The sequence below is a fragment of the Stegostoma tigrinum genome, chromosome 1 (assembly GCF_030684315.1).
Source record: "Stegostoma tigrinum isolate sSteTig4 chromosome 1, sSteTig4.hap1, whole genome shotgun sequence".
Classification (NCBI taxonomy): Eukaryota; Metazoa; Chordata; class Chondrichthyes; order Orectolobiformes; family Stegostomatidae; genus Stegostoma; species Stegostoma tigrinum.
In genome coordinates this window covers 39,678,190-39,691,981 of record NC_081354.1, presented here as the reverse complement: position 1 = coordinate 39,691,981, position 13,792 = coordinate 39,678,190, and positions in this window count along the sequence as shown.

Genomic DNA, 13,792 nt, shown 5'->3' with positions numbered 1-13,792 from the left:
CCTAAACCCCACCTCTTCCTTCGTTACATTGATGACTGTATCGGCGCCGCCTCTTGCTCCCCAGAGGAGCTTGATCAGTTCATCTACTTCACCAACACCTTCCACCCCAACCTCAAGTTCATCTGGGCCATCTCCAACACATCCTTCACCTTCCTAGACCTCTCAGTCTCCATCTCAGGTAACCAGCTAGAAACTGATGTCCATTTCAAGCCCACTGACTCCCACAGCTACCTAGAATACGCTTCCTCTCACCCACCCTCCTGCAAAAATTCCATCCCCATTCCCAATTCTTCCGCCTCTGCCGCATCTGCTCCCACACATCCGAGATGACCACTTTCTTCAAGGACCGCAACTTTCCCCCCACAGTGGTCGAGAACGCCCTTGACCGCATCTCCCGCATTTCCCGCAACACATCCCTCACACCCTGCCACCACTACAACCGCCCCAAGAGGATCCCCCTCGTTCTCACATACCACCCCATCAACCTCCGGATACAACGCATCATCCTCCGACACTTCCGCCTTCTACAATCCGACACCACCACCCAAGACATTTTTCCATCCCCACCCTTGTCTGCCTTCCGGACAGACCACTCGCTCCATGACTCCCTTGTCCGCTCCACACTCCCCTCCAACCCCACCACACCCGGCACCTTCCCCTGCAACCGCAGGAAGTGCTACACTTGCCCCCACACCTCCACTCTCACCCCCATCCCAGGACCCAAGGTGACTCTCCATATTAAGCAGATGTTCACCTGCACATCTGCCAATGTAGTATACTGTATCCATTGTACCCGGTGTGGCTTCCTCTACATTGGGGAAACCAAGCGGAGGCTTGGGGACAGCTTTGCAGAACACCTCTACTCGGTTCACAATAAACAACAGCACCTCCAACAGCGAACCATTTTAACTCCCCTCCCATTCCTCAGACGACATATCCATCATGGGCCTCCTGCAGTGCCACAATGATGCCACCCAAAGGTTGCAGGAACAGCAACTCATATTCCTCTTGGGAACCCTGCAGCCCAATGGTATCAATGTGGACTTCACAAGCTTCAAAATCTCCCCTTCCCCCACTGCATCCCAAAACCAGACCAGTTCATCCCCTCCCCCACTGCATGACAAAACCAGCCCAGCCTGTCTCCGCCTCCCTAACCTGTACTTCCTCTCACCTATCCCCTCCTCCCACCTCAAACTACACCTCCATTTACCACCTACTAACCTCATCCCGCCTCCTTGACCTGTCCGTCCTCCCCAGACTGACCTATCCCCTCCCCACCTCCCGACCTATACTCTCCTCTGCACCTATCTTCTCCTCTATCCATCTTCGGTCCGCCTCCCCCTCTCTCCCTATTTATTTCAGAAACCTCTCCCCATCCCCCTCTCTGATGAAGGGCCTAGGCCCAAAACGTCAGCTTTTGTGTTCCTGAGATGCTGCTTGGCCTGCTGTGTTCATCCAGCTTCACACTTTGTTATCTTGGATTCTCCAGCATCTGCAGTTCCCATTATCACTCTTTCTCACTAATTATTTTTCCAAAGAGATTCTAGCTTCCTGCCATCCAATTCATGACTATTCTACACAACTTCGTAACACTTCTTTAACCAATTTACTTTTCTTAACACCTTAGGAAGCTGGTATCCATGCACACTGAGATCCTTTTGATATGCAGTGCTTCCCAGGATCCAACTGTTTATCATGTATTCCCTTGCCTTGTTTTTCCTCCCCAAATGTATCACTTAACATTTATATCGATTGAATTCCATTTGCCACTGATCAGCCCATCTGTCCTGCCTGTCTCTACCTCTTGTAGTCTAAGGCTATCCTCATTACTATTTACCATCCTATCAATTTATGTATAGTCTGCAAACTTGCTGATCAACCCTCCTGCATTCAAGTCTAATCCATTTGTATAAAACACAAAACAACAAGAGCCCCAGCGCTGACTCCTGTGGGACCCCTACTGAACACAAAATTCCAGTCAGAAAGACATCCTTCAACCATCACCCTCTACTTCCTGCTACTTAGGCAATTGTGGATCCAATTGGCTAAGTTTCTTTGGATCCCATGAGCTCTTTGCTAACAGTTTTTTATGTGGGGCCCTATCAAAAGCCTTGCTGAAGTCCAGGAAGGCTACATCTAGATTGCAGCAGAGTATGAAACTTCAGCCGGAGCTTGTCATTCTCTCCATTTCTTTCTGATTTCTTTCTTTTTTATTTTTTTTTCACCCTCTCGGTGTTTCTTCCCAGCCTCAGCATGGACTGGGCCCATGGCAGTGCCTCTACAGCTCATGACGGTGTCTTGGCCCAGTCTCTCAGCTGCTTGTAATGGTGCCTTGGCCCGTTCTCTCAGCTAAGTGTGCGAGTGGGTGCTGTCCAGGCATATTTCAGCGGCACTGTGGATATCAGGCGGTGGCAGCTTCAGCAGCAGCAGTGATAGCATCACAGCCCAACACGGGAAGAGTGAGCAATGAGGGAGGTCCCCCAATATCTGCAGCAGCAGCATTGAGAACAGGCAGCTGAGGTCTACCAAAGAGCAAGGTGAGGGGCGGAGTCACAAACATTTAACTTAATTCCTTTACTTTTCCAGTTTAAATTAATAAGAGCTTTAGTGTTAACAATTGCCTTATTTCTTTATTTTTTTCTACTTTTCTATGAAAGTAATACTAAACTTTTTAACATTATTCTTTTAATACTTCGTACCTAAGTTTTTTTTTATTACCTAGGTACCTTTGTACCGAAGATCACATCATGTGTGGCGATGTTATACAATTTTCACTGTACTCTAATATTTCTGAACTCGAGTACACATGACAATAAATCTAAATCTAAATCTAAATCAAAAGCATTATGCTCATTTGTTCACCTGGTCATCTTTTTGGAAAATTCAATCAAGTTGATCAGGTATGATCTCGCCTTAAAAAAACTAGGCTCTGGCACCTCTCCATGGGCAGAGAGAAGTTCAAAATTTTTGCAAGTGACCCTATTATTTCTTCCTTTGCCTCCCTCAACAATCTGGAATATATTTCATCTAACCCTGGATATTTAACTACTTTTAACACTGTCAGATCACTCAGAGCATCCTCTCTGTAAATGCCAATTGCATCACAGACCTTCTCCTGATTTCTGTACCCACATTATCACTCTAACTAGCAAACACTACTTTAAAGTATAAATTTAAAACCTTACCTACATTTTTTGGCTCCATGCACAAATTATTCCTCTGGTCTTTAATGGGCCCTATTCTTTTCCTCATTATCCTTTTATTTTTAATATACTCATAAAATAGCTTAGGATTTTCCTTTATTTTACCTGTCAGTATCTTTTTGTATCCTATTTTAGCCCTCTTAATCTCTCATTTAAGTTCCTTCATGCACATTGTACAGTTCTCTGGGATTTCTGCTGTTTTCACTTCTTGATGTCTGTCATTATCGTCCCTCTTTCTCTTAAACAAATACTGTTTATCCCTTAATGTCCAGGGTTCACTGGATTTAGATGGTGTACCCCTTTTTTCTTTATTGGAATATAGTGGCCCTGTACTCTCCATGTATCCTTCTTGAATACATCCCACTGTTCTGAGACAGATTTACCTGAAATGATTAGCTCTTAGTCCACTCTAGCCAAATTATATCTGATTTTATTAAAATCAGCCTTTCCCCAATTGAGCTCTTTGATTTCAGGCTCATTCTTTTTCTTTTCTATAATAATAATAAATCTAATGGAGTTAGATTACTGTCTCCAAAATGCTGCCCCACTGACGGTTCAACCAATTGCCCAGATTTGTTACCTAAAATTGAATCCAGGACTGCAGCAGGCTTGTAGTGCCTTCTACATATTGGCTTAAAAATCTGTGTTGGTACCAATCTTCCATCAAGGCCATCATGAATCAAAAGCTTTCTGAAGGGGAGGTTCTGATGATTAGACTTATCAGGGAGGGGCCTTGCAATTTGTTGCAAGTGTGCCACACAGTCCTAGCATGCTGTACCTTACTGGAGCATGCAAACCAGGAAAGTCATAGAGGCTCCAGAGCTGGGTGAGAGTAAGAGTAGTCTTTCAATGAAGAAGATGAGGACATTGCGAAGGCACAACACACTTTTGATGATTGATTGATGTAGCATCAACTAAAATAAGTTAGTCAAGATTTAGTTGACAACCAGTTCTTATAGATGAAACTGAGTATAGTCATCATTCATTGACCATAAATTTAGTGCTGGTCATAAGTCAAGCTATCTTGTCTGTTCCCAAAAACTAATGCGGCTTTTCTTTTTATATTTTTCATTTTTTTTTTCTGTTTTGAATAAAATTTAACATTTTCAACATTTTAAAGTTTTCCAATGTTCTCACATTGAGCAATAAGAAGATGAGGATGGTGGGGAAAGAGTAGAACCCCTTTACATAGAGATCTAACATGGAGTGCCACTAGAGATATTAACCTGTGTAGCTTGATTCTCACAGCCGAAGTTACAATGACTGTTGATCAGACATAAAAAAACAATACATTTACGAATGTGCATTTGCATTTGTAATGAAGTATCACTCATGCCATTTTTGCCCCTCAATTTATTTTTTTTCATCCTTCTACCACTATGCGCACTGTGCAGCTGCTTGCTGGCTGAACTTGACCTGGCACATGGCTGGCTTTAAATTTAATGCTGAGAATCCCAGGAGGCTCTGTCAGTGGTGAATGCTTCCACTGTTGGTGTACCACAAGGACAGTGTCATAGCAGCACGGTGAGTTCATAATGAAGTGCATGACAAAACTCATCAATGCCCATGGACCCTCTATGAATGGCCAATTTTGGTCATATTCAGCTTTGTATGTTCTTGGACATTTGGGAAGTATGGCTTTGTGATCCATTCCTTATTCTTTATGGGATCATATTAGTTCTGATTCTTCTTTAGCCCCTTCTTCAATGTCTCCCCTTGTTCTGAAACTGGGCTCATGAAGAAACATTGTCCACTTTGATCATATGTGCACATATGTTGGCATTCTTTGAGGTTTTGCAGGGTCATGATGTGAGGATGGAGAAATCCACCTAGCTTGTGTGCACAACAATGGCTCAGGGCATTAAATGTAAATGCTCGTTTACTAAGCAACTGGCCAATTTCAGACAAGCATATACAGATTCATTCTGAATGGAGGTAGGAGCAGTGTATGCAATGTCTTCGAACTGATGGTACAAAGATGGCGTCAACTCCAGTTGCACCTCAGATGGCTGTACACTTTAGCAATCCACAGTGCCATTAAAGGCTGAGGCAGTCATTAATGAAGATGAGGATGCCTCTCCACATGGGGCACCATGATTACCATCAGTCTCTGTCCCACTCTGGCTGAAGGAGCATCCAAGGTGTAGGTACCAGTGACCTAGCTGACCCTGACGTGACACCAGTGGATCAGCCTCTGGAGAAGTCTCTGCTGGCACCTGTGTGACAAAGATAACAAGAAACGGACAGCTTTCATTTTGACAAAGTTCAACTCTACTTTGCTCTGTATCCACTAAATACATCTATTGTCTTGTCAATCAAAAAAAAATTATCTAGCTTTACCTTCAGTAAATTCAATGACTCATTCTCCACTGCTCTCTGAGAAAGAAAATTTAATAGACTAATGACTGGCAACTGGTGACCCCAGAGCAGGACACTGGCAGCAGCATCAAGGAGATGGCAGGTGGAGGGGTGAGCACAGGACCCAGTATCAGTTACTACATCAGTAGAGGTGACATTGGCAAGATAGGCACAGTAATGAAAGAAGGCACCTGAGAAATGGCAATTTCAACATTGGTTGGGCCTGGCACTGGCAGCAGCAAAGCAATGGCAGAAGGTTTCTGAATTCTACTTAATTTTTTTTATTATTCTTAAACTATTCAAAATGGGGCCAGAGTCATGATGACAGTGGAAGCTTTTCACTGTATTTTACTGTATTTTTTAATGTAAACTACAAGTGACAATAAAATCATTCATTCATTCATTCTCTTTGAAAAGGAAAAAAAACTTATCTTCATTTTAATTAGAACATCCTTTACTTTTAAACTGTGACCTTTAGTGTAGACACTGCCATAATGGGAACTATCCTCTCGTAATGCACCCTATCAAGAATGCTCAATACACATTTAATCATGCACATTATTTTTTCAAATACCTCTCATTCTTACATACTAATCCCCCTAGAGCCCTAATCTTTGCTCATAAGTTCATCTCTTCATTCAGGGAATCAGTAATGAATCTTCTCTGAGTTGCTTCGAATATAATTATATGCTTTCGTAAGGAGCTCAAAAATGCAGACAGTATCCAGATGTGGTTTCACCAAAATCCTGTATAATCATAACAAAACTTCTTTACTCTTATAATCAAATTCATTTGCAATTAACAGCAACATTCCATTTGCTTTTCCAGTTACTTGCTGTAACTGGATGCGAATGTTTTGTGATTTATGTACCAGGGCACCCAGAACTCCCTGCCCTGCAGAGTTATGCAATCTATCACAATTTAAATGATAGATTGTTCTTCTTTTCCTCCTCCCAAGGTGGACAAATTCACATTTTCCTTTTTATCCTTCATCTGCATCTCACTTAACTAATCTGTATTCCTTTGTAGGTTCCTTATCTTCTGCCTACCATTTACAATGCTATCTATCTTTGTGTTATCAGCAAATTAGAAACCATACGTTCCTTCCTTTCATCCAAGTCACTTATATTGATTGTAAACGTCCCAGGGCTGATCCAAGTGGCATGCCACTAGTTACAGTTTATTAACCCAAAAATGAGTCATTATCGGCCATTCACAATAACCCTGTATAAATTCCACAAAATAAACCATTCACATGCCCAGGGTTTGAAGTTAAACCTTAGGGCGTTTGAGTGGCATTTGTTGTAAACTGTTGGAAGGGGGCCTCACTTCAGGGTAGACCTCTCCCTGGCCAAAAAAATGTCATACTAGATATAATGGTAATTATACGTCTGGCACATCTGGATTATTGACCTTCCTTTGTATAGATTATCATAGTTCTAAAAAGGACAGGTACTTTTTGGGGCCACAATTAGCTTCACATCAATTTTGAGCTTTTCTATCTACTGCAGAGATCTTTCTCAAGAAAGTAAAGTATTCGTTTCTGGGGAAACTGCCTTAACAACCCTGTTTGAAAAGATAAAGGGGTAGTTGGCGTGCTCTTGTGAATACTTTGCACATTGCACTCCCACATGGAATTAAAGAGTGGTACAGGGTTCAGACACAACCTGATTCTGCCCCCCATTTTCCAGTCTCCAGACTGAAACTCCACATTTGTAAAAGTAAAATGCTTCATGCATTCAATTGCTAATTATTGCACAGAGACACTGGTATAGCTAGCAAACAGATTGACTCCTTGATGTACATTGCCTTCTGATGAGGCACTGTTCTGGCAATAAATTTCTAATTTACTATGACCATCAGAATGTATTCGTTTCTGGGGAAACTGCCTTAACAACCCTGTTTGAAAAGATAAAGGGGTAGTTGGCGTGCTCTTGTGAATACTTTGCACATTGCACTCCCACATGGAATTAAAGAGTGGTACAGGGTTCAGACACAACCTGATTCTGCCCCCCAGAAACGAATACCTGTCACAAATTCAAATACATATTCCGTCTCCAGCTGCTATATTCAGTACTTCCATAAGATATCTGCCATTCAGCTGTTCAGTACACACTATCTGACTAAGTAAGCTGTCATCATCTATCAGGTGTTGCAAAATTTCTACATTTTGAGAAAGTGGAAAAGGAATAGGAATATCAAAAGCATTGCATATTGCCTGTGTACAGACTAAACAGGTAATATCTAAGTCATTTTGTTTTAAATTGTCTTTTCAATATAAACAATGTTTCTCTACATTTTTAATTTTGCTGAAGTTACAGCAGTAGAGCTCTTTATTGATTTCTGACAATTTCAAGGTCAATATTCTGGAAGTACAGCTGGATAAAAATACAATAACAGAGATTATCCAACAACATCACTGAATAAAAATCTTCTGAATTCATTGCTGATGGGAAAATTACTTCAATTAAATTGATCTTGACATAATCCTCCAGGAAGCAAAATACATTTCAGCTGAACTTTTTCAACAAGATAACTCGTGGCATGCCCTATTATTTAGCTTTTCCTGTATCTTTCAAGGTAAAATTTATTAGATCTTTCAGTTGCTGGATGTACCAACGGATGTACCAATATGGCAGTGCACTTGGGAACTTACTTAACTATGGGATCAACAATGAACCTTCCTCACCAAATGAAATTTAAGTATAGAGAAAAGAAAAGAGTAGCATAACTAAGAAGGATGGTTAATTAGAATTAAATCAGATACAGAAAAAGAAATGGAAAGAAGGATTGGATTTGGAGAGAAAAGATAGATGGAAAAAATAACAAAGAAAGTTGACATATTGACTTTTTAAAACCTCTACAATTTATCACCCTGACAGCATTAATGCCCACAATTTAAATTGGTCACTTTTTGTACCAGAGGGGTAGGTTTAATGCTACATTAACAATTATTGTGTTAGCAAATGATACTAATGCTCTTAATTGCCAGTCTTAATTTCCTGTTGTGAATTTAATGAGCAAGTCCCTAAAATTCAAACCCCAAATGCTCCAAAGGTGGGTAACATCACCTTTGAGAGGCTGATTAGAAAAATCTATAGCTAAGAACAATATACTATTTTTGTGAGGCAAATAGCAGTGCAACCAAAATTGACCAGACACTGTTGGAGATTCACAATTTATAGATTTTCTCTTCATCCCCTGAATAAGGTATTGAATGTCATCACCACACTGCCATAGTTGTAGGAACACCAATCTCAATAAGTTAAGTGGACCACCAGTGACATTGCTAAAGGTACGTCAGTTACTGTGATTGCTGAGTAGAAGGGATTTGGTGAATCTGGTATTTTAAAATACTGAGGTGCATAATGTTTCTAGGGGAAGGTTAGCTTGTAATATTTTGGAAACTAAAGCAAATTACACTCAGAGGTGCGAGAAGAAAAAGTTAGATTTTACAATTTATCAGTCTTGGTCCAAATTCAAGCACATGTCAACAAGTAGCATGAGTTTCAATGTGCCTGAGTCTGCAAGTGCCATAAATTTGAAGTGCTAGATTTCACTTCTACATTCTCAACACCCTCCAATCATAAGAAGTGATAATTCTTAAAATGAAAAGGAGAGATATTTCAACTTTTCTATTTGGCAGGAATCTGCAAATAGAGCTGTCACAGTCTTGATGGCCCCTCTAAAAGATGTTGTGCAATGTAAAGTAAAACAATATCATCATGACAGTAGAAATAGCATGCTAACTGGCCAGCAAGTACTGAAAACATTTGTAATCTGAAAACTTCATAGACCACCTCGATAGAAGACAGTTAACTTTATATAAAATTATTTCAAATCTGTAGATATTAATGTCTTGACATGTTGACACATCATTTAGTACAAACACATAAACAACATATTAAATTAAACAGCTAATGTTGCTGGAAGGGTCAAATCAATTTAGAAATCAAACAATGACCAAGAGTTATGACAAACTGTAACATCTTTATGGAGGCTATTTGGAATTTTGGATTGGGTTATTGATTATGTTAATCTTGATGATGAGATCTGATATGATAATAAGGAAGAATAGGCTGCAAGGCATCAAGACATATAGCGTGGCAATCATTAATCTGGATTCCTGCAAGCCACCTGAATAACTATATCAATGTTAATTCAGTTTTTAGACTATATCATTGGATTATTTCTCTAAGCCACATTCCAAATTATGATTTTCAGACTAATTTTTCAAAAGCAAATTTTTGGAAGAAGACTTACCTTTAGGTATTGAAAGCAAAATATATTCCACTAGGTTTAGGCTGAGGATGCTAAATATTTCAGCCTACATGCTTCCTGAGTCACCCTTTTGCCTAACCTCTTCCATTAGAATCACAGAATTCTGAAGTACGGGAGTGACTCTTCAGCCCATCAAATCTGTATTGCCACCAGAAACAAAGAGAGTACTTTGGTGAAAACTTTCCAATACAACTCATCATCTCTATTTTATTCTTTAGAGATTTCACTTCAATGCAGTACTCAACTCGAGAGAATATTCATTCACTTGTTCTCATTGTTAATGCTAACCATGATGTCCTTGATTCCATTTGTGTGTAATCTTGCTGCCGTAGTTTGTTGTACAAACAACAGGTTGATTTCCACATCTGGGAGCCTGGAACAAAATAGTGAAAAGGCCTTACATGACCCATAAAACACTATTTGGTTAGGAAGCTGCAAAAAAAGAATGAATTTTAAAAAATTATAAAAATTGTTTGTAAAACTCAGCATGTCTGGCAGAATCTGTGTAGAGAAAGCTGATGTTTCAGGCCCAGTGACCCTTCATCAGAGCACTTCAGAACTTTTCTGAAGAAGGGTCACTGACCTGAACCATTAACATTGCTTTGTCTCCATATATGCTGCCTGACCTGCTGAGTTTTTCCAACGATTTCTGTTTTTGTTTCTGAAGGGGAATGGAGAATAATCTCAGAGTCTCAGATTTCTGTGGATTCACAATTACACCAGGGTCCTGAAACTGGAAGTCTCATCCCCATATCTGACTACGTTTGGTGATGTAGGTAAGGAACAGATTTCAAACATGTTCATATTGTAAAAGCAATAGCATATCTAAAAGTGAAGTTGAGTGCAAGCTAAGGCAATTTTCATGATTTGCTCCTCTAAAACTGCATTATGCGACTTATTGTTGCAAAAGTTATAAAGCTCATGGAAGGTCTTTGGAAAGGCAAAGTACTCTTTAGGAGATCACAAAATATTTGTATAAGCGTACAGATGTTTAATCATTACTAGTACTGGTGTGAAACTGATATGGTCTGTAATCTTGACAGGGCCTACTTCTTTGGCCCTCCTGCCTCGGACATCCAAGAGGAAGGAAAGAAAGCACATTCAACATGATCAGATGAGTACCTATTTTGCCAAAGGTGCTGCAATTGTATACGTGCGGCACAGACACATGTGAGTCGGGAAGCATGTGTTGTGAGAAGGAGAGGATACAGCCTGCGATCATAGATAACGCAGATTGCATCAGGAAGGAAGAGCAGGAAGACAACCACAGGGTTGTACCCTGAGGTAAGGATGTACGGACTGCAGATATCATTTCTAGGTAAGGCAGAATATGATTCAAAAGAAGACTCAGATTAAGTGGGATAACAAAGTGTGGAGCTGGATGAACACAGCAGGCCAAGCAGCATCTCAGGAGCACAAAAGCTTTTGTGCTCCTGAGATGCTGCTTGGCCTGCTGTGTTCATCCAGCTCCACACTTTGTTATCTTGGATTTTCCAGCATCTGCAGTTCCCATGATCTCAGATTAAGCGGGGATTGGTTATGGGAATATGTACCATTTGAAACAAGATCTAACACCAGAGTCTGCAAACTCATAGCTTCCCACTGGAACTTAGAGTGACAAAGTCTCTGAACTTTTAAGTTGTTAGCTTATTCAAGAGATCTATCCAGCCCAGTTGCTTTCAGTGGATTACTCTCAAGAAGGTCGATTTGACATCAGCAGCAGTGACTGTGGGTACAGATGAACCCGAGGCTGACAAGGCCAGTGACTTAACTTCACTGACCTTTTTTGCATTGAGCTCAGTGGGAAGGGATATATTGCTGTCAGCGATTCTGCTTGACTGTACTTTGTAGCCTGTTATATCGTGTAAGCTTTGACACAGTTGACGTATATTTGTATGGTTAGTCTGGGACTCTGTTTTACAGATGCCTGATGGCTTTGTGAAGTTCATACCTAGATATCCTGTATAGGTCAGAGTCACCTGACTTGAGCACCTCAGACTTGGACTTCAGTAGAGTGTGGCTCTCCTGTACGTCCATGGTGTGTGGTTGGGGAACACTCAGAGTAATGTCTTTGGTATGCAGTCCTCTACATGCTGAAGAAGTCTGTGACTGGTAGTGGTGTACTCATTTAGGTTGGCCACTGAATTCTTGATTATGGATCAGTCCCCCAACTCCAAGCAGTCATGAAGGAGCTCATAGTTTAGCTCAGACCAGCACTGTATGACTGCTCACAGTATTCCAAATATGGTAAGACCATAGCCTTATATAGCCTCAACGGTACATCCCTGCTCTTGTATTCTAACCCATAGCCAATCCAACTAACCTGCACATCTTTGGACTGTGGGAGGAAACCAGAGCACCCAGCGGAAACCGACATAGACAAAGGCAGATTGTGCAGACTCCACACAGACAGTTGCCCGTGGGTGGAATTGAACCCGGGTCCTTAGTGCTGTGAGGCAGCAGTGCTAACTACTGAACCACTGCTCCTGAAAGATCATCACCTGTGTCACCACAATGTCCTCAGCTAGCTCATTTAGAATTCTGGGTTGTAGTCCATCCAGAATGGGTGATTTATCCACTATCAGACCTTTCTTCTTCCCAGCACCTCCTCCTTTGTGATGGCCATTACACTCATCGTTGCCTCCTGACTCTCTTGATGTCTTGGTGTGCTGCAGGTGTCTTCAACTGTGAACTGATGCAAAGTACCTATTAATTCTACCATCATTTCTTTGTTTCCCATTACAACTTCTCCAGCCACATTTTCCACTGTTCCAACATCCATTCTTTCCACTGTCTTACCTCTCTTAGTTTTATACATTTAAAACACATCTCACAATCTTCTTTTATATTACTAGTTACCTGACTCACATATTTCATCTTCTCCCTCTAAATGAGTTGACATCTGCTGGTTTTTAAAGCCTTCCCAATCTTTTCGCTTCTGACTAATCTTCACCACATTGTGTTTTTTCTTTTGCTGTTACGCTGTCCCTGACTTTGCTTGTCAACCACGGTTGTCTCATCCTCTCCTTAGTATGCTATTTCTTCCTTAGGATGAATTTCAACTGTGCATCCCAAATTACACACATGAACTGACATGATTGCTGCTCCAACATCTTCCTTGCATGGTTCCCCTTCCAATCAACTCTTGCCAGCTTATTCCTCTGTCTTTGTAGTTATCTTTACTCAATTGTAATACCATTACTTCTGATGCAGGTTTCCCCCCTCCCAAACTTCAGGGTTAATTCTGTCATATTATGGTTGATGTCCCCAGGTGTTCCTTCACCTTAAACTCCATAATCAAGTCTCCTTTATTACACATCACCAAAACTAGAATTGTCCATTCCCTAGTGGGCTCTATCGCAAAATGTTCCACAAATTTCTTTCTTTGGGACCTGCTACCAACATGATTTTCCACCACTGCATTTTGAATTTTCCCTTGATTATTGTAATAGTACCTTTCTTACAAGCCTTTCCTATCTCCTATTTATACACTGCCCTACAACATGACTCCTGCTAGTAGGCCTGTAGATAATACGATTCAAAGTCTCTTTGCGCTTCTTCGACTCAACAGACATAGATTCTACACCTTTCAACCATACATTGCTTTTTGCTAATTTTATTTCCGACTAACAAAATAACACTGTCCCTTCTGCCCATTTGCTTTTCTTTTTGGTAGAACGTACATTCTTGAATATTTAGTTCGCACCCCTGATCCACTTGTAGCCATATCTATGTGATATCGCAATGTAGCCATCAATGTAGCATCAACGCTCACCTCTGGTATACAGCTCAGGTTCCCACCCCCCTGCCATACTAGTTTAAACCCTCTCGAACTACTCGAGCAAACCTTCCACCCAGGACATTGGTCCCCTTCCAGTTCAGATGCAACCCGTCCTTCTTGTACAGGTCCCACCTTCCCCAGAAGGCATCCCAATTATCAACATATCTGA